Here is a 21,454-nt window from a genome sequence, read left to right as displayed (position 1 = left end):
AGGGGAACAATTACAGACTTATCCTCCTAGTGATGGCTCCATAAATATTTTGCATGAGCTTTGATATTACCACTTTCCTGTATATTCATAGGTATCACCAAGATATTTATCTCTAAGATGAGAGGAAGTAAAATAAAGATTTATGATCTTCCTGGCCAAATATATTCCTCCAATTATATATGTAAAGGACCTACTTTAGCATCAAATACAGAGTAGACATTTAATAAATAGTAGCTATTATTATTGCATTATGTTTATTGCATAAATTGAGAAATATGAGATTCAAGCTTTCTAATAGTCCCATATTTTCTGAACCTAATTCTCTTAAAAATTATAAGCCTCATAGACTTCCCCTATAAAATTATTTTCTTTATAAAACTTATTTTATTCATAGGTTGTTTGGGGCTTGTGGATAAAACATACCCTTATCACAGACTATGAAATATTCCCCTCTGTGCCTATTTATCCTTACAATGAAAAAAAATAAAATGAGTTGTTAAATATTACACACACTCAGCTAAGTTGAGAGCAGATGTGATTGGATCATGACAAAAGAAACTGAAACTCTGACCTCCTGGGTTAAACCTTTACAGAATTGAAGTTGATTCATTGGTTTTCTCTATATCATCTAAGTTAAAAATGAATGATGTGATACATCAATTTCTTCCAAATTTATTAAACAGGGTCACTCATAGAATGAAAAATATCAGAAATACTAGAAAAATAATAGCAGGCTAAATGACAGATTCGGAACTTTAAAGATAAGAACTACTTGATTTCTAATTTCCCATTTGTAGCATGCAGCCCTTATTCATACTACTTATATCATTATTGTGCTCTGAGGTTAGTTTGGGCTTTCATAAAAAATGTATTTCAATTAATTTCACATTCAGGAACAGTAAAAAAGGGACTGCCTTATTGAGTGATTGCTTTATGTTAAGTACTTCTATATACATTTGCTCATTTAATCCTCACAACATCCATGTGACATAGATAATATCAACTTTAGTATTGTAGAAATAAACTCAGAGAGTTTCAATATCTGTTTGTAGTCACACTGGTTGTAACAGATGAGCTTTACAAGTTCAAGTTATGGAAGTATTGGAAAATTATCTAAAATTTCAATGCTTCATTAATTCACACGGGTCTGTTCCCAATGAATTCAAGTGAGTGATTCTGGACTTTATTTCAAAAGCAATTGAATTTGCATATAATCACTTAAGTGTCTAAATAAAAGCACTATGGTACTTTTTTTGTAAAATATGTATCTAATTTATACACACCTTTATCTTTAACTCTAAGAAAGATGTATTCAGTTCTCTCTTATCTATATAAGTAGACTGCTAACATTGTAAAGTGTACAATAGATATTTTTCTTTAATTTTTACATTTGCTTACCTGTTTTTGGAATGGGGATTTAGTCCTAGGGGCACTGAGTCGCCAAGCCACATCCCCAGCCTTTATAATTGTTTATTTTGATACAATATCTTGCTAATTTGCTCAGGACCTTGCTAAATTACTAAGGCTGGCTTTGAACTCGTGATCCTCCTGCCTCAGCCTCTCAAGCCATTGGCACTACAGACATGTGCCACCATTCCTGACATTTTTATTTCTGCAATGGAAATTTATTTCCATTTGAGCTCAATTTCCCGAGGTTAGCAAGAATATAATCCCAGTCAATGTGAGATCCACCTCTTTCTCCAGGGTTTCATCTACATTCTAGGAACTTTTTAAACACCCAGGCAAAAAGAAGGGTGTGAAGGAGGGTACAGTGGCACACACCTGTAATTCCAGTGGCTTGGGAGGCTGAGAGACTGAGACAGGAGGATCCCAAGTTCAAAGCCAGCCTCAGCAAAAGCTGGGCACTAAGCAACTTAGTGAGACCCTGTCTTTAAATAAAATACAAAATAGGGCTAAGGATGTGTCTCAGAGGCTGAGTTCCCCTGAGTTCAATCCCCCTTTTTTGAAATTTGCCCATATCCTATTTCCCAGAACCTCTTACATAGCAAAAGAGATTTTTCAATGTGGTTAAGTCAAGTATCGTAAGTTCGGAAGGACCCAAATACAATATAGTCACAAAGGTCCTTAAAAGCTAGAACAGAGAGGCAGAAGTGTTTGAGGACATGCGGGCATGAAAGCAAGAAGTCAAAGTGATGGGGAACCTCTTGAAGCTGGAAAAGGCGAGGAAATTATTTTCCCCGGGGCCTCCAGAATGAACAGAGATCTTTTGACACCTGATTTTAGTCCCATAAGACTTGCTCCTGATTTCCAACCTTCAGAACTTTCTTAAGATAATAAATTTGTGTCATTTTAAGCTGCTAGATGTGTGGTAATTTTTTACAGTTACTATAGGAAACTAATACCCAATTTTTATAGCCATTTTATTAAATTATTTATATTGCTACTCTGATAAAAGAAAGTAACTTGCTTAACTTTTCCTTTGGAAAATGTATTGTCTTTTTCTTTGTGGTCAAAATCATATCCAATCTTTGTACATGTTTTGTACTTGTTGAAAAGAATGTGAAGTCCTCCTTTGGTGGAAAAATTATCCTCATTAATCTTCCTTATTTTTGTAATTTGTTCTATTGTTTCTATTATTTTCAAGAAAGATATGCTAAAGTTTACTATGTCTCTAATAGTATTTTTCAATGAATTCCATAAATATGCTAGTAAGATCAAAAGGGGTTATTAAATTATATTTCCTTGGAGGATGATAGATTATATCAATGTAAGATAGATTTCTGTTTCTCATTTAATTGTTCTACATAATACATTTAGCTTCTGGCCTTATATCTGATATTAATATAGCCATACACACTTTAAAGCACACTTACATACACATTTTCTTTCTGGTGTTCATTTCTCTATCCCTGTTTTTTCAAATTCTCTGTGCCATTTTGTTTCTTTGAGTTTTTCTAGGCATATCTCTTCAAGATATATAACTAGTCTTTGTCAGAAGAGTTGTTTTTAACCCAATTTAAATATCCTTTTTATGGGGGAATTTAACCCATATGCAATTTATATGATTACTGATATTCTGTTTCATATTTTACATTTACATTTTGTTCATCATTTCCCTTCCTTTCCCTTTCCTTCTTTCCAGCACTTTGTTGAGTTGATCAGGTTGCCTTGTTCCTTTTTCCCCCTGAAGGACTGTTACACGTCTTATTTCTATTCCTTTAGTGTTTATCCTTAAAACGTAATAAACATTAAAACTGCACTTTTCCTTGTTCATAGAAGTTAATAACTGTTAAAACAATTTCCCTGAAATATAAAAGATCCTTATTACTCTATCTGCCTTCCCTTCTAACCCTATAGTGATCTAGAATATTGATTCTATATTTTTAAATTATGTATCAACTTGTATTTAAATTTAAATATAAGCATTTCTGGTCCCTTTCTACACTTCTACTTTTTATATCCCAATTGTCTGCATTGGAGTCAATTCTAATTTTGCTGTAATACCTCCACAAGGATTTTTTTCTTTGAGTTCTGTACAGAATAACTTCCATACTCTTTGCATGTATGAGAACATCATTATTTGGCTTCACTAGAGTCCCAGCATGATTAGATATGGAATTATAAATTAAAAAGCATTTCCCCTGGGGCTGGGGCTGTAGCTCAGTGGTAGAGTGCTTGCCTAGCACATGTGAGGCACTACGTTCAATCCTCAGCACCACATAAAAATAAATAAATAAATAAATAAATAAATAGGCTGGGGTTGTAGCTCAGTGATAGAGTGTTTGCCTAGCATGGGTGAGGCCCTGGGTTCGATCCACAACACCACATATAAATAAATAAAATAAAGATATTCTGTCCAACTACAACTAAAAAATAAATATTTTAAAATAAATAAATAGAGGTACAAAAAATACATTAAAAAACATTTCCCCCAGAACTTTTGCAAATATTGCTCAACTGTCTTCTTATATATTTGTTATGTCTTTTTGAATAATTTTTTCTTTTTCCCCTGTCTGCATAGAAGCTTTGGAATTTTTTTATCTGTGGAGTTATGAAATCCATAAGGATGTATCCATATGTGGACCTCTTATTATTGTTCCTACTCAACATTTGATGACTCTCTTTACTCTGAAAATTCCTATTTTTTAGCTTGATGACCATTTTTCTGTTTTATTATTTCTCTGCTTTTTTTCCTTTTCATTATGTTTTCTTTTATTAGATGGAGACTTGACTTTGTTCACCATATCTCTTAACATTTCTCTTAAGCGTTCATCTCTTTGGCTTGTTGGCATTTTTGTTAATTTCTACACTTCATTTCTTTAACCCTTGACTTTATTGTCCAGAGTACCAATTTGATCTTCAGTTGTGTACATTCTGTCATTTACCCCTTTTCTTGCAATTTCTTTATTTTGGTAAAAATATAATTTCAAAGAATCTGTCTTGTTCTCCAACCTTTAATTCTTCAGTGAAGCCTATTTTGTTTTCATACTCTTATTTTAAAATATGTCATAGATTGATGTAGTCTACAGTTATGCTACTAGGTTAGAGAACACTAGGAGAAGCTAAATAATGGAAGCCAAGACACAGTTAGATAGGGGTATAGTTCAATTTTGAAAAGTTCTCTTTCCTTATTGTCCCCTTTTTGTCCCCATAGCTATATGAATGGCAGTCATTAGCTCAGGAAGGGGAGGGTTGTTGTGGAAAGGAATTGGGGGACAAAAGCTGCAAGCCCTATTATACCTCTTCTATCTTCTAACATTTACTTACTCTGAATTTGGAATTTGCGGGGTATTCTTTTACTTTATCAGTTTTCTCCTTCATCATTGGAATTGTGGCGTCTTCTCTTCTTATCTATCTGATCCTGTCTGCTTTCAAACTTCAAGGAATTCCTCATAATTTCTGGTCCTCTGGTGATATACTCTTGTTTATCAGCAGTGATATTCATCCAAATATATTTATGGAGCTCTTAAACTGTGCCAGTCACTATTCTAGGTACCAAAGATATAGCTGTAAACACAGACAAAATTCCCAGCTGTCATAAAATTGCCTTCTAGTAGAGGGTGACAGACAAAAACATATCATTAAAATGCCCAGCTTATCAAATGGTGATATGTGCTAGGGGAAAAAAATTGAGCAGGAAGTGGGGAAAAGTTCCTCCTTGGGTCTTTCTATGTGGAAAGGTATAGCAGTACTACACAGGCTATTCATAGAAACCTAAATTAAAGAAAATAAAGTAATAGAGTGATACATATAGCCAAAGAAAGAAATCCAAACAGAAAACAACAGCAAGAATAGACACCCTAAAGGAAAAATTGTTCAGTGCTCTACAGGAATAGAAAGAAAGCTAGTATATATTTATTTATATATCATTAATTTAATTATTTCATATAATTTGGGACAGAAAGGGCTATAAATAAGTGTGATCAATTGGCCTATTTGATCCAATCTTTCATTGTGATCATTTTCCCTGGTTGTATTGTTTCATTCTCCATACAATTTATGTAACAATTATTGATCATCTTATGAAATCTTATATTGCTATGACATGTTGTTATATAACTTGTGGTGTGCTGGAGACAGCTCATGCCAGTTTATGTGTATTGCTTATTAACATTCAGTAATTTTGTAAGCGTGTTTTTAAGCCACTGGTGGGCCCACCTCCTAATATAATTACATTACTGGGTAGGGTTTCAAAATATGAATTTGGGGAGAATGCAAACATTCACTCCATAGCATTCTGCCCCTGGCTCCCAAAATTCATGTCCTAAAATATAAAATATGTTCTTCCCATACCAATGGCCCTAAAACTCTAAACTCATGTCAGCATCAACTTTAAAGTCAAAAGTCCATTTAAATTAGATTCAGGTGAGATTCCAAATAAGATTCACCTTGAGGCAAAGTTCCTCTTCAGCTCTGAACCATGAAATCAAAGTTATGTGCTTCCAATATATATGATAGGACAGGCATAGAATACATATTCCCATTCCAAAAGGGAGAAATGGAAAAGAAGAGATGGGTGACGGATCCCAAGGAAGTCCAAAAACTAGCAAAGCAAGCTTCATAACTTAAGGCTTGAAAGTAATCCTCTTTGGCTTGAAGTCTTGCTCTCTAGGTCCACTGGGGTGAAATGGAGTCTGCCTTCTGGAATTACTGGGGTGATAGCCTTGCCCCACAATTCTGCTGGACAGGGTTGGGCTCCTATGGCCTTGGGTGGCACTACTCCTGCAGGTTTCCATAGAGGTCTCCTGGCCTGTTGAAACCCAGGTGATGCCCCTGATTTTGAAACAAAGGAAATAACACAAAACACTAGAGCACAAACACAATTCTGCCAAGTTCTTTGTCATTTTATAGCAAGGGAGGCTTCTCTCCTGTTTCCAATAACATGCTTGTTATTTCGATTTGAGATTTCATCATAATGGCATTCTGTTTACCAGTATTCTGTTCATAATTACTTAGGTATTCTCTAAGAAGATTCAGTTTTATTTTACAAATATTCTTTTTTCTTTCTGAACCCTCATCAAAATTGCCCTTAAAAATCCACACATGACCATTTAGACTTTTTCTAACATATACCTCAAAATTTTTCCAGCTTCTACTCATTACTCAGTTCCAAAGATGCTTCCACATTTTAAGGTATTTGTTATAGCAGCATCCCACTTCTTAGTACTATGTTCTCTTAGCTCAGGCTGCCATAATGAACCCTCATTTTTTTCTGTAAAATATATCTGTTTCTTTATTCACTTCACTTGATTTCTCAACATTATTATAGTAGAACTGAAATTTTTAAAACTTAAAAACACCACACACATGCAAAATGCTGTGTGTATTATACATAATGCAATTCATAACATTACATGGCTATCAACATTATATAAATAGTAGTATATAGATAGTATAATATCTATATGGTATAGTACTGTGTATATAGGAAGAACTCAATAAATACTTGCTGAATGAATGAAAGAAGAAATAGAGTAATGAATACATAAAACAAATTATTAGATTATACCAATTCTCAAAATGTTCATAAATTACTAGTTTCCAAAATTATTTATAAGAATTAACACAACTAAAATATTGACACATTTTTTTCTGTCATAAATGAATATTTAAGGAGAGTTAAAATGTCATTTCAGGGGCATATTATCAAATTGAGCAACATCCTTCCTATTCATCCATTTTCAGTGGCAGACAGCAGTCTACAGAAGTCATCATCCAAAAAATCTGGTCCATGGGCAGACTAGAATTTGCCCTCTCAGATATCAAAATGTATTGTAAAATCTTAGAAATTACACAGTGATGCATTAACACAATGACTGACAAGTAGACAAATGGAATTCTATAAAGAGCACAGAAATAGACTAATGCATATGTGGAAACTTGACATATAACAGACCTGGCATGGCATGATGCTAAGATAATGTGTTATCCTTAAGGCAAAAAAAAATGAAATTGGATCTCTACCTCATACCATAGAAAAATCAATTCCAGATGCATCAAAAACTTATGTGTAAAAGGCCTAACTTTAAAACTTTTAGAAATAATAGAAAATATCTATGTGTATAAAATGTTATAGTAAGAAAAGATTTATTAAATGAAACAGAAAATGCTCAAATCATAAAAGAAAAGATTGGCATATTTGTTAGTTTTAAAATTAGGACTGTCAGGCTAATAAGAAAAAATGAAATCATGAAGATATTGATAAAACAATCCACAAACTAGAAGATATTTCCAATACATATGACTGACAAAGGATTAAGATAGAGAAATGAAGGAAATTTTAAAAATGGGCAAATGACACAGGCATTTCAGCATTAAGGGAGAAAGAATGGCCAATAGAAAATACTCAACCACACTGGTGACCCGATAATAAAAATTAAAATCACAATAATATACATGTTTTCTTCTATCACATGGCCAAAATTAGGTGTTTTTTTTTTCAGTTTTTTTTTTAGTTGTAGGTGGACACAATACCTTTGCTTTATTTATTTATTTTTACGTGGTGCTGAGGATTGAACCCAGCACCTTGCACATGCTAAGGAAGTGCTCTACAGCTGAGCCACAACCCCAGCCCAGGTTGTTTTTTGTTTTTTTGAGGTTTTGTTGTTGTTGTTGTTTTTATGTCAAGAGATACGACAAAGTAGAATACATGGAATTCTCATGGGATTCTCATATACCAGAGTTAGGAATAGAATTGCTATAATAACTTTGAAAAAAACAACAACTTGGCATTACCTAGTTACATATGTACATACTCTTTAAATCAACAATTCTGCACTCAGATATACTTGTATGTAATATAAATTATTTAATAGCCAGTAAGTAATGGACAATGTCATAGTGTGTTTTCTGGTGCCATAACAAAATACCCCAAACTGGGTACTTTATAAACAAAAAAAAAATTAAACTCATAGTTCTGGAGGTTCAAGAAAATGGCACTGGCTCTGATGAGGACCTCATAGCAGATGACAGGAGTTTGTGGAAGAGTGATGGACAGAACCTGCAAAAGAAGTATGCACAGGAGATTCCAAGCTAGCATAGAATCCCTCATTTTTACAGGAACTAATCCAGACCCAGAAGGCCTACGTTAATCCTTTCTGAGGCTTCCCTTAGAAAAAGAAAAGTTCCACAACCTAAACACTGTCACACTGGGGACCAACCTTCTACCATATAAGCCACTGGGGGACATACTCAAACCATATACAAACCATAGTGGGCACCAACCAATTAGAATGGATTTTGACCATAGCCAATATTAAGGTACACCTATTGATTATCAATGTTAGCATACATGATAGAAATTCTTGTACGTGGGTACCAAAAGACATGTGCAAGGTGTTTCCATGAGCAATTTTTTACTGCCCATCAACAGTATATGGATGACACTAGTATGATATTTTCAAGCTATGAGATACCTGTAGTTATAAAAACAAATAAACAATGGCTAAGTGCATCAATATAAATGAATCTCAAAAACATGAAATTAAGTAAAATAAGCCAATCTCATAAGAGCAGAAGAACAGGTATAAATTGAATGACTCCATTCATGTAAACATAAAACCCAGGGAAAACTTTTCTATTTCCACCACTGCTCCTAGAAAACACAGAGGACAAAAAAGAAAATTGCAGAGGTTCATAATAACTGTCTTCTCTATAACTACAATTACAAATATGAGCTATTATATGGAGGAGACTAGATCAAATGGAAGAAAGAATACCAGAGGAGATAACACTGAGTGTGTGATTTGTAAAAGTATATTAAATGTTGGGACAGTAATTACTTTCACATAAAAATGTGCATATTTTACATAAAACTAAATATTGCATACTTAACACAATACTGTAGATTCAAAATGCACCTGTGACAAATCTTGGAGACCACATACTATTATTCACTTATACAAATATCTTTGTGAACAAGTTATAGTGACTTAACGCTCATTATGTACACACAGCTCTTTCATGCTCTTATAGCAAGTACTTGCTCACAGATGAGGAGGGTGGGAGAATGCTGAAAAAGGTAAGAACCATTAGAAAGATGACAGACCAAACTGGGAAGGGTGTTTATCTGAAGCAGACTAAGCAGGGAAACCAAGGAATAAGGTCAAAGTCTCAATAGGGAAAATGGTATAGAACATCAATCCCAGTGTTCAGTTCTAACAGAAATGAGCACGTAAACTATATAGCTAGTAACCAGGGAATTTGTTCCAAGAACATTAGCAGATATTTGAAAGAAGTCAAACAAAATTATTCCAATATAAGTCTAGGAAAAATAAATGTGGCTAGAGCCAGGCAGGTCTGGACCCTTCATATACACAACACAGTCTCTTTCTATCTTACTTATTACATTGATATACATATTTCTTTCACTACTTATACAGAAAAAAATAACAAGTATAGGAAGCTTAAACTAAACTTATTTATCAAGGAAATATTATAAATATATGTAAGATTAAGAGCTAGTAACAACAAATAATCATAGTAATTACCAGCATTTCTGAGTAATATGTACACTGTGATAAGCACTTGCTATGAGTTAAGTAATATTTAGCAAATCCAAGTATGAGGTACTGTAATTTACTCTTTTTTGATGAGTAGAACTTCATGAGATCATAAAGCTAGTGTAAGACAGAACCTGGAATTTACCCTGGCCTATATGACTTAATATCCCATATTCTCAACCATTGTATAGTATTTCCTAATTCTTGCCAAAATTATACTTCCTATAAACTCATTTTACCACTAATAGTTCCCACACCATGTGCTAATTTGAAATTAGATTAAAATGGATTACGTTTTTTAATTTTAATCAAAGCAGATGTGAGAATATTAATATTGACAGTGAGCTTTTTTGCTAATTACCCTTCAGCCTAATAATATAAGCAAAGCTAAATTTTGAGTTCAAATTGTCTTTGCAGGTCCTCTTGTGGTGTGGCTCAACTATTGCAGTTTGGATCAATTAAATATGTTACAATTTTGGAGATTTTCCAGCAGTGAATTGTAAAAGATACAAAGAACTCAACATTTAAAGGTCTGAGAACTTCAGTTTGAGAAATATGTGATGAAGAAGAGTATTTTTGTTGATTCACTTAAGTGATTATGTTAATGATTGAAAGTATTTCATAATAGACCTGTCTTCTGGATAAGATTTTACACTAGATTTGGAAGATAGGCCATATTTCTAGACCATCCAATATGATAGCCCTGAGCCACATGTAGCTTTGAGCACTTGGAATGTGGATAGTGCAACTAAGAAACTGAACTTTTCATTTTATTCTACTATATTTTATTTTAATTAATTTACATTTAAAATTTTAAATTTATTATTACATTTTTACTATTTTGATTGAACTTTTCACTGTAGCCACTGAAGAGTAAGTGTCTGACTTGATATGTGCTACAAGTATAAATTATACAACAGATCTCGAATACTTAGTATGAAAAAGTATTTCATTTTTTTTCGTTAAGAATTTTATGTTGTTCCCTCTAAAACCTGGAACAATACAGGGATGCCCTCTTTCAACACTCCTACACAACATTGATCTTGAAATTATAGCCAGAGCAATTAGTCAAAAAAAGAAAAAAGAAAAGAAATTTAAGGGATACAAATAGAAAAAGAAGAGTTCAAACTATCCCTATTTGCTGATGTCATGATCCTATATTTAGAAGACCCAAAAAACTCCCCCAGAAAACTTCTAGAACTCATAAATGAATTCAGCAAAGTAGCAGGATACAAAATTAATCCCCATAAATCAATTGTGTTTCTATACACCAATGATGAATCCATTGAAAGAGAAAACTGTCTCAGTAATAGTACCCTGAAGTTTTTTCATACTAGACAAAGGTGCCATAAACATACATTAGAGAAAAGATAGGATAGCCCCTTCAACAAATGGTGCTTGGGAAACTAGAAATCCATACACAGTAGAATGAAATTCAACCCCTATCTCTGACCTTGCACAAAACTCAACTTGAAGCTGATCAAAGACCTACGTATTATACCAGAAATCCTGTACCTACTAGAAGAAAGTGTAGGCCCAATATTCTAACATGTCAGCTTATAAAAAAACTTTCTTAACATGACTCCTAAAGCACAAGAAGTAAAATCAAGAATCAATAAATGGTATGGCATAAAAATAAAAGTCTTCTTCACAGCAAAGGAAACAATCAAGAGTGTGAAGAGAAAGCCTGCAGAATGGGAGAAAATATTTTCCACCCACATCTCAGAGCATAAATCTCCAGGATAAATAAAGAACTCAAAAAACTTAAAACCAAAAAAAGAACCCAATCAATAAATGAGAAAAGGCACTGTCCAGGCACTTCACAGAAGAAGAAATACAAATGGTCAACATCTCTAGCAATTAGAGAAATGCAAATTAAAACTACAGTGAGGGGCTGGGGTTGTGGCTCGGTGGTAGAGCGCTTGCCTAGCGCGTGGGAGGCCCAAGGTTCAATCCTCAGCACCACATAAAAATAAATAAATAAAACAAAGGTATTGTGTCCAACTACTTTTCTAAAAATAAATAAATAAAAAGTACATTGAGATTTCATCTCACTCCAACCAGAATGTCAACAATCAAGAATACAAGTAACAATAAACCTTGGTGAGAATGTGGGGAAAAGGGTGCATGTGCTGATACATTGCTGGTGGGACTGCAAATTAGCGCGACCACTCTGAAAAACATTCTGGAGATTCCTCAAAACACTAGGGGTAGAACCACGATTTGACCCAGCTCCCCCTTACTCAGTATATACCCAAAGGACTTAAAATCAGCATATCACAATGACCAGCCACATCAATGTTTATAGCAGCTCAATTCCCAATAGCAAAGCTATGGAATCAACGTAGATGCCCATCAACAGATGAATTGATAAAGAAATTGTGGTATATATGCACAATGCAGTATTAGTTAGCCACAAAGAAAAAAATGACTTTATGACATTTGCCAGTAATTTGATGGCTCTGGAGACTATCATACTAAGTGACATAAGCTAATCCCCCCAAAAAACAAAGATCCAATGTTTTCTCTGATATGTGGAAGCTAACCCACAATAAGCAGGGAAGGGAAAGAATAAAAGTTCAGAAGTTTAGACAAAGGGAATGAAGGGAAGGGAGGGAGAATAGAAATAGGGAAAACAGTGGAAAGAATCTGACATAACTTTCCTATGTAGATATATAAATACACCACCACATAATGGTGAATCCCACCATTATTGTATATCCACAAGAATGGGGCTCTAATTAGAATAAGACGTATCTATGCATGTATAATTTGGACTCCACGGTCACATATCTAAAAAGAACCAAAAATAATATTATGTTGAATACCTGAGGTAATATATTTCAACTCTTCTTTTCTTTTAAATATTTATTTTTTAGTTATAAGTTGGACACAATACCTTTAATTAATTTACTTATTTTTATGTGGTGCTGAGGATTGAACCCAGGGCCTTGTGCATGGTAGGCGAGTGCTCTACCACTAAGCCACAACCCCAGCCCCATATTTCAACTCTTTTCAAATGAAGTACACTATTAAAATTAATTTCACCTGTTTATTTTTATGTTTTTAAGGTGACTAGTAGATAATTTTAAATTGCACATGTGGTTCCTGTGTTTTCACTGGACAGTGTTACTATAGAACATTTAAATTTTAATGAGTTCAAACAGACCATGTTTGCAGAGATAACCTATACATGGTGTATTACACCTATAGCAATGGTCATAGTCAGGCCTAGTCCTCATTTTAGCCCAAATAACATTTCTTGCAGTCAAGTATCTCAACGGGTGTGTAGTAATAGGACACAGTATGGAATATCATAGGTTGTCACTTTATTCCTGTGCCTAGGGTGGCAGAGGCTGGGCTGGTAGCAGAAAAACATCTAGGCAGAGGCTTATGGCTGCCACATCTCCAAGAATTACCTTCAATGTCTGTCACCATATGCACTGGGGCATTTCTGTCCCTTTGTTTCTGACATGATCCCTTAGTGATATCCACACCAGCTGCTGTTGATTACTGTAATAATGTATAGATGTTCTGTATTACTTTGAATAACTTGGTATTTAAATACTGAACTAAAGGGGCTGGGGTTGTGGCTCAGTGGTAGAGCACTTGCCTAGCAAATGTGAGGCACTGGGTTCAATTCTCAGCACCACATATAAATAAATGAATAAAGTAAACGTCCATCAACATCTAAAAAAATGCTGAACTGCATAACAAAATATACTTACTACAAAAACGTCAGTATTGAATATGTCAATGAAACAAAAGAACTGTTGGAATCTTTATTTTGCTTCATATTATACATTTAGAACTGGAAAAAGTGATTTAACATTTTCAACAAAGTTTCTCCATTAATGATGACTCTCAAAAATTTAAAGAGATGATTCATTGAAAACGTTGATCAGGAATTTCATGGAATCTTTCATGCATAAAGCCTTTCATTTTTCCTTCCTTTAACAAACATTTATAGTATTCCTATTCTTTGCTCAGAGTTAATCTAATGCATGGAATCTATCAGTAAACAAAATAAACAAAAACCCTGCCCTCAAAATGCCAGAAGTTGAAGTATGCACAAGGACTATTGGCCACCTCTATCGTAAATACACTTCTGAAAAGAAAGTTCACATTGTTATACCACATGGGACTGTCTATTCATCTTAAAAGCAAGGGGACAGAATAAGCTCTATATATCATTGAGTGGTGTTAGTTTTTTCATGTTTTAATGTTTTATAAAATTATCATGTGTCATTGTTCCAAATCTCTATCCAGGGATCTGTTTCTTTTTCCACACCCCTCCCCTATCTTTCAATGGATAAATAATGAATTCTCATTCACAGGGAATGAGACTAAATCTCATTAGACAGGGTAGATAACCTGGAATACGGAAAACTGAAGATTTCTTGCAATTATATATATTTTAAGGGAAAAAGATATACTGTATCTATTTGTTTGTGCTTTTTTTTAAGTGGTTGATGGACCTTTATTTTATTTATTTATTTATATGTGGTGCTGAGGATTGAACCCAGTGCCTCATGCATGCCAGGCAAGCGCTCTACCACTGAGCCACAACCACAGCCCCTACTGTGTCTATTTGTATAAAAATCCTTTTATAAAATTTCAAAACCTTTGAGTCTGCCTGTAGTCTTCAAGTCATAATGGTGAGTTTTCTGTCTTTCTGGGTCACTCTTTTCTAAAAGATTTGCTGCTTTCACCTCCCCTATGTGCACTGGGAGTCAGAGTACCTGTGGAATCTAACTACATCTTTTAGATTACTCTCTACAATTCTTTCTATGAGGCCAGAGGGGTTTATACAAATGTCTCCACTGCTTGCCCTGACCTTTCAAAGACCGTGCAATTAGTTATGTTACCCATACATGAAGAGCCCTCACCCACAGCTTGATTAAAGCAGTAATTCCAAATTTTGGCATAGCAGCACACACACAGGAAGTGATCTTTGCACAAAACCCTGGGGTAAAGTGGAGAGCATTGGGGGCATTAAAAGAAAGTGGTTAAAATACACTATGTTTATATCATATAATTATGAAAAAATATATCAAGAAAAATAAACTGCCAAGCATTATGGTAGGAATGAAAAATTAAATTTGAAGAAAATAATGAGAACTTGCAGCTTCCTCTCATGAATGCAACTTTACATCTGTTTTTAGAAATCTTTGTCAAGAGTTGTCAATCCTCTCTCCAGTTTCTCTCCTTTTGATTCTAATTCCTTTTGCTTATTTCCTTAGCTTTTTTTTTAACTATCCCTACCCCACCCACATTTTTCTTTTTTTTTTTTTGACTTCTTTTATTTTTTTATTGGTAGTTCAAAACATTACAAAGCTCTTGACATATCATATTTCATACATTTGATTCAAGTGGGTTATGAACTCCCATTTTTACCCCTTATACAGCTTGCAGAATCACATCAGTTACACATCCATTGATTTACATATTGCCAACTAGTGTCTGTTGTGTTCTGCTGCCTTTCCTATCCTCTACTATCCCCCCTCCCCTCCCCTCCCCTCCCCTCTTCTCTCTCTGCCCCCTCTACTGACATTCATTTGTCCCCCTTGTATTATTTTTCCCTTTCCCCTCACTTCCTCTTGTATGTACTTTTGTATAACTCTGAGGGTCTCCTTCCATTTCCATGCAATTTCCCTTCTCTCTCCCTTTCCCTCCCACCTCTCATCCCTGTTTAATGTTAATCTTCTTCTCATGCTCTTCGACCCTACTCTGTTCTTAGTTACTCTCCTTATATCAAAGAAGACATTTGGCATTTGTTTTTTAGGGATTGGCTAGCTTCACTTAGCATAATCTGCTCTAATGCCATCCATTTCCCTGTAAATTCTATGATTTTGTCATTTTTTAATGCAGAGTAATACTCCATTGTGTATAAATGCCACATTTTTTTTATCCATTCGTCTATTGAAGGGCATCTAGGTTGGTTCCACAGTCTTGCTATTGTGAATTGTGCTGCTATGAACATCGATGTAGCAGTGTCCCTGTAGCATGCTCTTTTTAGGTCTTTAGGGAATAGACCGAGAAGGGGAATAGCTGGGTCAAATGGTGGCTCCATTCCCAGCTTTCCAAGAAATCTCCATACTGCTTTCCAAATTGGCTGCACCAATTTGCAGTCCCACCAGCAATGTACAAGTGTACCCTTTTCCCCACATCCTCGCCAGCACTTGTTGTTGTTTGACTTCATAATGGCTGCCAATCTTACTGGAGTGAGATGGTATCTTAGGGTGGTTTTGATTTGCATTTCTCTGACTGCTAGAGATGGTGAGCATTTTTTCATGTACTTGTTGATTGATTGTATGTCCTCCTCTGAGAAGTGTCTGTTCAGGTCCTTGGCCCATTTGTTGATTGGGTTGTTTGTTCTCTTATTGTCTAATTTTTTGAGTTCTTTGTATACTCTGGATATTAGGGCTCTATCTGAAGTGTGAGGAGTAAAGATTTGTTCCCAGGATGTAGGCTCCCTATTTACCTCTCTTATTGTTTCTTTTGCTGAGAAAAAACTTTTTAGTTTGAGTAAGTCCCATTTGTTGATTCTAGTTATTAACTTTTGTGCTATGGGTGTCCTATTGAGGAATTTGGAGCCCGACCCCACAGTATGTAGATCGTAGCCAACTTTTTCTTCTATCAGACGGCGTGTCTCTGATTTGATATCAAGCTCCTTGATCCATTTTGAATTAACTTTTGTGCATGGCGAGAGAAAGGGATTCAGTTTCATTTTGTTGCATATGGATTTCCAGTTTTCCCAGCACCATTTGTTGAAGATGCTATCCTTCCTCCATTGCATGCTTTTAGCCCCTTTATCAAATATAAGATAGTTGTAGTTTTGTGGATTGGTTTCTGTGTCCTCTATTCTGTACCATTGGTCCACCCGCCTGTTTTGGTACCAGTACCATGCTGTTTTTGTTACTATTGCTCTGTAGTATAGTTTGAAGTCTGGTATCGCTATACCGCCTGATTCACACTTCCTGCTTAGCATTGTTTTTGCTATTCTGGGTCTTTTATTTTTCCATATGAATTTCATGATTGCTTTCTCTATTTCTACAAGAAATGCCGTTGGGATTTTGATTGGCATTGCATTAAACCTATAGAGAACTTTTGGTAATATCGCCATTTTGATGATGTTAGTTCTGCCTATCCATGAACAGGGTATATTTTTCCATCTTCTAAGATCTTCTTCTATTTCTCTCTTTAGGGTTCTGTAGTTTTCATTGTATAAATCTTTCACCTCTTTTGTTAGGTTGATTCCCAAGTATTTTAATTTTTTTTGATAACTCCTGTATAGGCAAAGGTAGATGAAGATAAAGTTGCATATTCATCAGTGTTTTTTTTTTATAAAGAAACTCTGGAAGGTTATAAAGGAAAATAATATGCATAGACACCTATGGGGAGTAGGTGAAGTTACTTGGAAAAATGTGGGTGGATGTCCACTTTATCTTCATCTACCTTTGCCTATACAGGAGTTATCAGGCATTGTCCTGTACATTGCTTTATACACTTAGCAAAATATCCTAGTGATCTGAGATCTTTTAAGATCACTACTGTTCTATCTAGTAAATGTTCCACGTTCATTTACAGAGCTTGCAAGGGCAGGACTCTTGGACTAGTTTTCTACTAACTTTGCACATGAAGTGGGTATAATGGATGTATAGTAATGAGCATTAAAATTTGGTGGGAACAGCATTTTACAGGGATTGTACTATTATGCATCCCATTAGCAATGTATGACAGTGTCTGTTTCCCTACAGCTTTTCCTCCTGTTTTTCCTTGAAATTTTCCTAATCAGGATCTCTTGTGAAACAACACAATTTAATAAGGCATAGAAACCATAAGGAATATAATATATTGAAGCCCTTTAAATCATTCAATATCTTGGTAGTATAATGGGAGGGACAGGGATACAGAGGCAAACCGGTGTAGAGATGGGGCTAAAGGCAAGATATTAGGCAAGAGAGGTATACTTACATAAATATGTATATGTAGTACAACTTGAAATAGTTCAGTATGACTTAAGCACATTACATAGATGTGAAGGAGTGCAAAAAAAAGATGTAAATACAGATGCAAATATGAACTAAAACCTGAATAAACACAATGTATTTTTTTGTAACAGGTATTAGACCCAAGGTTACTTACCCACTGAGCCACATCCCCAGTCCTTTTTTTGTATTTTATTTAGAGGCAAAGTCTCACTGAATTGCTTGAGGCCTTCTAAATTGCTAAGGCTAGCCTTGAATTCATGATCTTCCTGTCTCAGCCTCCTGAGACACTGGGATTACAATGCATTTTATTTTCATAGCCAAGACTTTTATTTTAAATAGTTCATTATGAAAACACACAATGCATTTTTAAATGGAAGAATGAAACAAAACTGAAAGCAACATGGTTATATACTGGAAGAAAGAGGGAACAACTTGGAGACAAGAATAGAAGCTATACTTCTCTGAATATGTCTTCTTTTGTAGATTTGATTTTGCAGCTAGAGTAATGTTTCATATAATTATAAGGCAAAATTAAATGTAAAAAGCAATTCATAAAGTTCTAAAGCAAAACAATGCAAGTGAGTATAACTATTTACTGAGTCAGTGGCATAACTTCATAAAGAAATGTACTAATCTATTCTCATATACATTTGTAATTTTCCATGAAAGGGGAAATATAAAATTATGTCTTTTTGGTATAGTATGGCATATTATTTATAATCATCATTATTAAACTGATACTAATGTGATGTTTACTAAGTACCAAGTACTATTCTATGCACTTTATGAATTTTATCTCATTTAACCCTCTTAACAGCCATACGATGAGAAGGATAGTATTAGTATAGGTTTTTGCTCTGGTTCTGTTACTGTTTTACTATGTGATCTTGACCACATCATTTCCCATTCTGTACTTTACTTTGATCATCTGTAAAATGGAGGCTTTCAGCTGAGGATTTTTAATGTTCCTTTCAACCTTAACATATTAGTGAGCTGTGGTAATGATAAACAAGCATTAGCCATGGACCTAACATGGTGAGGAGGTGGGTAAAACTGATCTCCTGTCCTTTTCTTCCCCTCCCCCAGCTTCAAGGTCTATTACCTAATTTCTGTTGTTACCCCTATGGAAGGTAGCAAATGTCAAATAACTACAGTGCCTGGATCCTAGTAGATGTTCAACAAATATTTGTTAAATGAATTAATGAATGAAAAGAAACTACCTAGCCTTCATTTATTAGGAATGCTTCTATAGCACTTTTGTTCCCAGAGAAGTAATCCAATTTTGGCCAAAGGCATGTGGAGCATGTGTGTGTGTGTGTGTGTGTGTGTCTACACGTGTCTGTACATGGTGTGTTTAAAGCTATGTTGCATTCCTGCCTGAATTTTTTTACTCAAGAAAAAAAAACAAAACACTGTAGCCATTTAAGCTTTCAATAAAAATTTTTCTGTAGCAAAAACTCCAGGTTAGATGCCAAAGGAACAGCTTTTTGGGATCAGTCAAATGTGACTTGAGGCTGTAAAAAAGTTGACTGTCTAAATACTTAAGAGAAAGTTACATGTCAGGCTCTGCTGTTGATAGATTCAATTAAGTGCTTGTGCCTTCAGGCTGTACACAGGTTTGTTAAAACATTCTCATGTACGTTTTTCTTTGCTTCTGAATCAATCAACAAATGATTAAAACACGAATCTCCATCCTTTAAATGTCCAACTATAAAATTATTGAGGTAAAATAAAAATACATGGGCACCATGCCTGAAGAAAAATGAAACTCAGAAAATAGATCTAAAAAGTAGAGATTATTCACGTTGCAAAAAAAAAAAAAGTTCACTGCACGCAGAGTTCCCTTAAATAGCTTGCTCCCTCAGTGCCCTTAAGATGTGACTGGATTTTCCAAAACTGTATCTACACAAAGCTTTTCAAGAAAACACATTTTGTAAAGTGAGGCTCCTCTGTATTTAGTACTTACCAATTTTAAGCTGCACCCTTTTCATTTTAATTTTAAGTTATATGCGCTAAAAACTCACTTTGAAGAAGTATAAAGCAAAATCTCCCCATTGGAAATTTTCCAGTAAACACCACAGAAATTCCACACAACAGGGTGAGGGGAATCTAAAGTTAGTTGTATTGAATACTTGGTCAACTCATCATAGGACCAGTGCATTTTACTCACAATTACAAATTAGCTTCTGGTGATATTTCCATGAGTACACTTTGGTATAACTCCTTCTAGGTCAGGGCTCTCAGAAACTCTTGTAAAATCCTCTTTGTTTTTCATTTATTGATTTGTTTGCCATGCTTAATCTTACTATCTCTTAGGAATGTTCCCTTTGAAGTACATTTCTGTTGTTACCCCTATGGAAGTTTCCCTTGTATTTCATAGGCAGAAAAGGAGACCAGAATGTAACCTGCATGCAGCAGTTGGGAAGAGAAAGGAAATTTAAAGCAGGAATATTTGAAAATGAGAAGCAGAAAAAGAGGTGCTCCTGAGGGAATAGTCTCTTTCATGGCATGCTGCCCAGAACCTGCTATTCCTTCCTGGCTAACGCCACAGGGAAGATGAAAAGCGGAGTCCCACAAACAGAGGTGAATTGTGGTGGGAAACAGAGCTTTGTGGAAGTCAGCAATTTACATGGCTGGGATGTCTGGTATGAGAGCAAAACAGGTCAGGAGGCTACAGAGCTTGGTCAATGGCACCTTGGGTACGACAGTATGGAACTCAGGGATCTCACTGAGAGCAGAAAGTGGTATTTCTAAGCTACGGGGGTAGGTAGTTCAGTGGTAGAGTACCTGCCTAGTGTACATGATGCCCTGGGTTCAGTCCCCAGAATCACAAAGAAAATGTGTAGCCTAGAAGGCAATGTTCCCAGGGAAGATGAGACCCTGTTATCATACAACCAAGGATAGAGTATCTCTGGAGGATTATGAAACCTACAGCTCAGATTTTAGAGAATAGTGCAGCATTGAGAGATAATGGAAATGCAAGGGAACCTAAACCCATAAGACAACACAAGGCACAAATGTGTGAGGCCAAGAGAAAATAGTGCAAATGGCAGTAGCCACAAGAACAGAAGTAAAAGCAGCAGCAGCAGCAGCAGAGAACCAGCACATAGAGCATATGATTTCACATCTGGATCACAGACACTGGAAAAATGCAAAGGGAATCCACAAGCCCTAGATGCCCACCAGTGAGATAACATAAATAGGTATAGCATGTGCTGGCAACAGGGGGAAAAGACAACAAAAACAAAAAGAGTTGAGACCTAGCCTACCATTTTAATATTTTGTGATATGTCAGGACATGAAAGAATTAAGTCCAGATCAGGCAAGATAAACAGAATTAGGACCTAGAACAAGCTGTGCCTAATATGGAGGGACAAAGATTTCTTGACAAAACAGGTTTCCAAGTAACCTTTGCAGTGAGAAAACCCTCCCAATGGAAACTGCTCCCTTAAGCCAGCCCCAGCCCAAATGGCTCTTGGACAGGTCATGATTTCAGCT

General features: G+C 35.2%; 1 non-coding gene across 1 annotated transcript; it reads right to left on the bottom strand.

Annotated features, from left to right (window-relative positions):
• Positions 1 to 14,463: 14,463 nt before the first annotated feature.
• Trnaa-ggc lies at positions 14,464 to 14,536 on the bottom strand. The gene has a single exon. It is a non-coding gene; the product is annotated as a tRNA-Ala (tRNA).
• Positions 14,537 to 21,454: the final 6,918 nt, after the last annotated feature.

The sequence above is a fragment of the Marmota marmota genome, unplaced genomic scaffold (genome assembly GCF_001458135.2).
Source record: "Marmota marmota marmota unplaced genomic scaffold, marMar, whole genome shotgun sequence".
Classification (NCBI taxonomy): domain Eukaryota; kingdom Metazoa; phylum Chordata; class Mammalia; order Rodentia; family Sciuridae; genus Marmota; species Marmota marmota.
The sequence above is the reverse complement of the archived record's forward strand: the minus strand, read 5'-3'. Positions and strand labels throughout refer to the sequence as shown.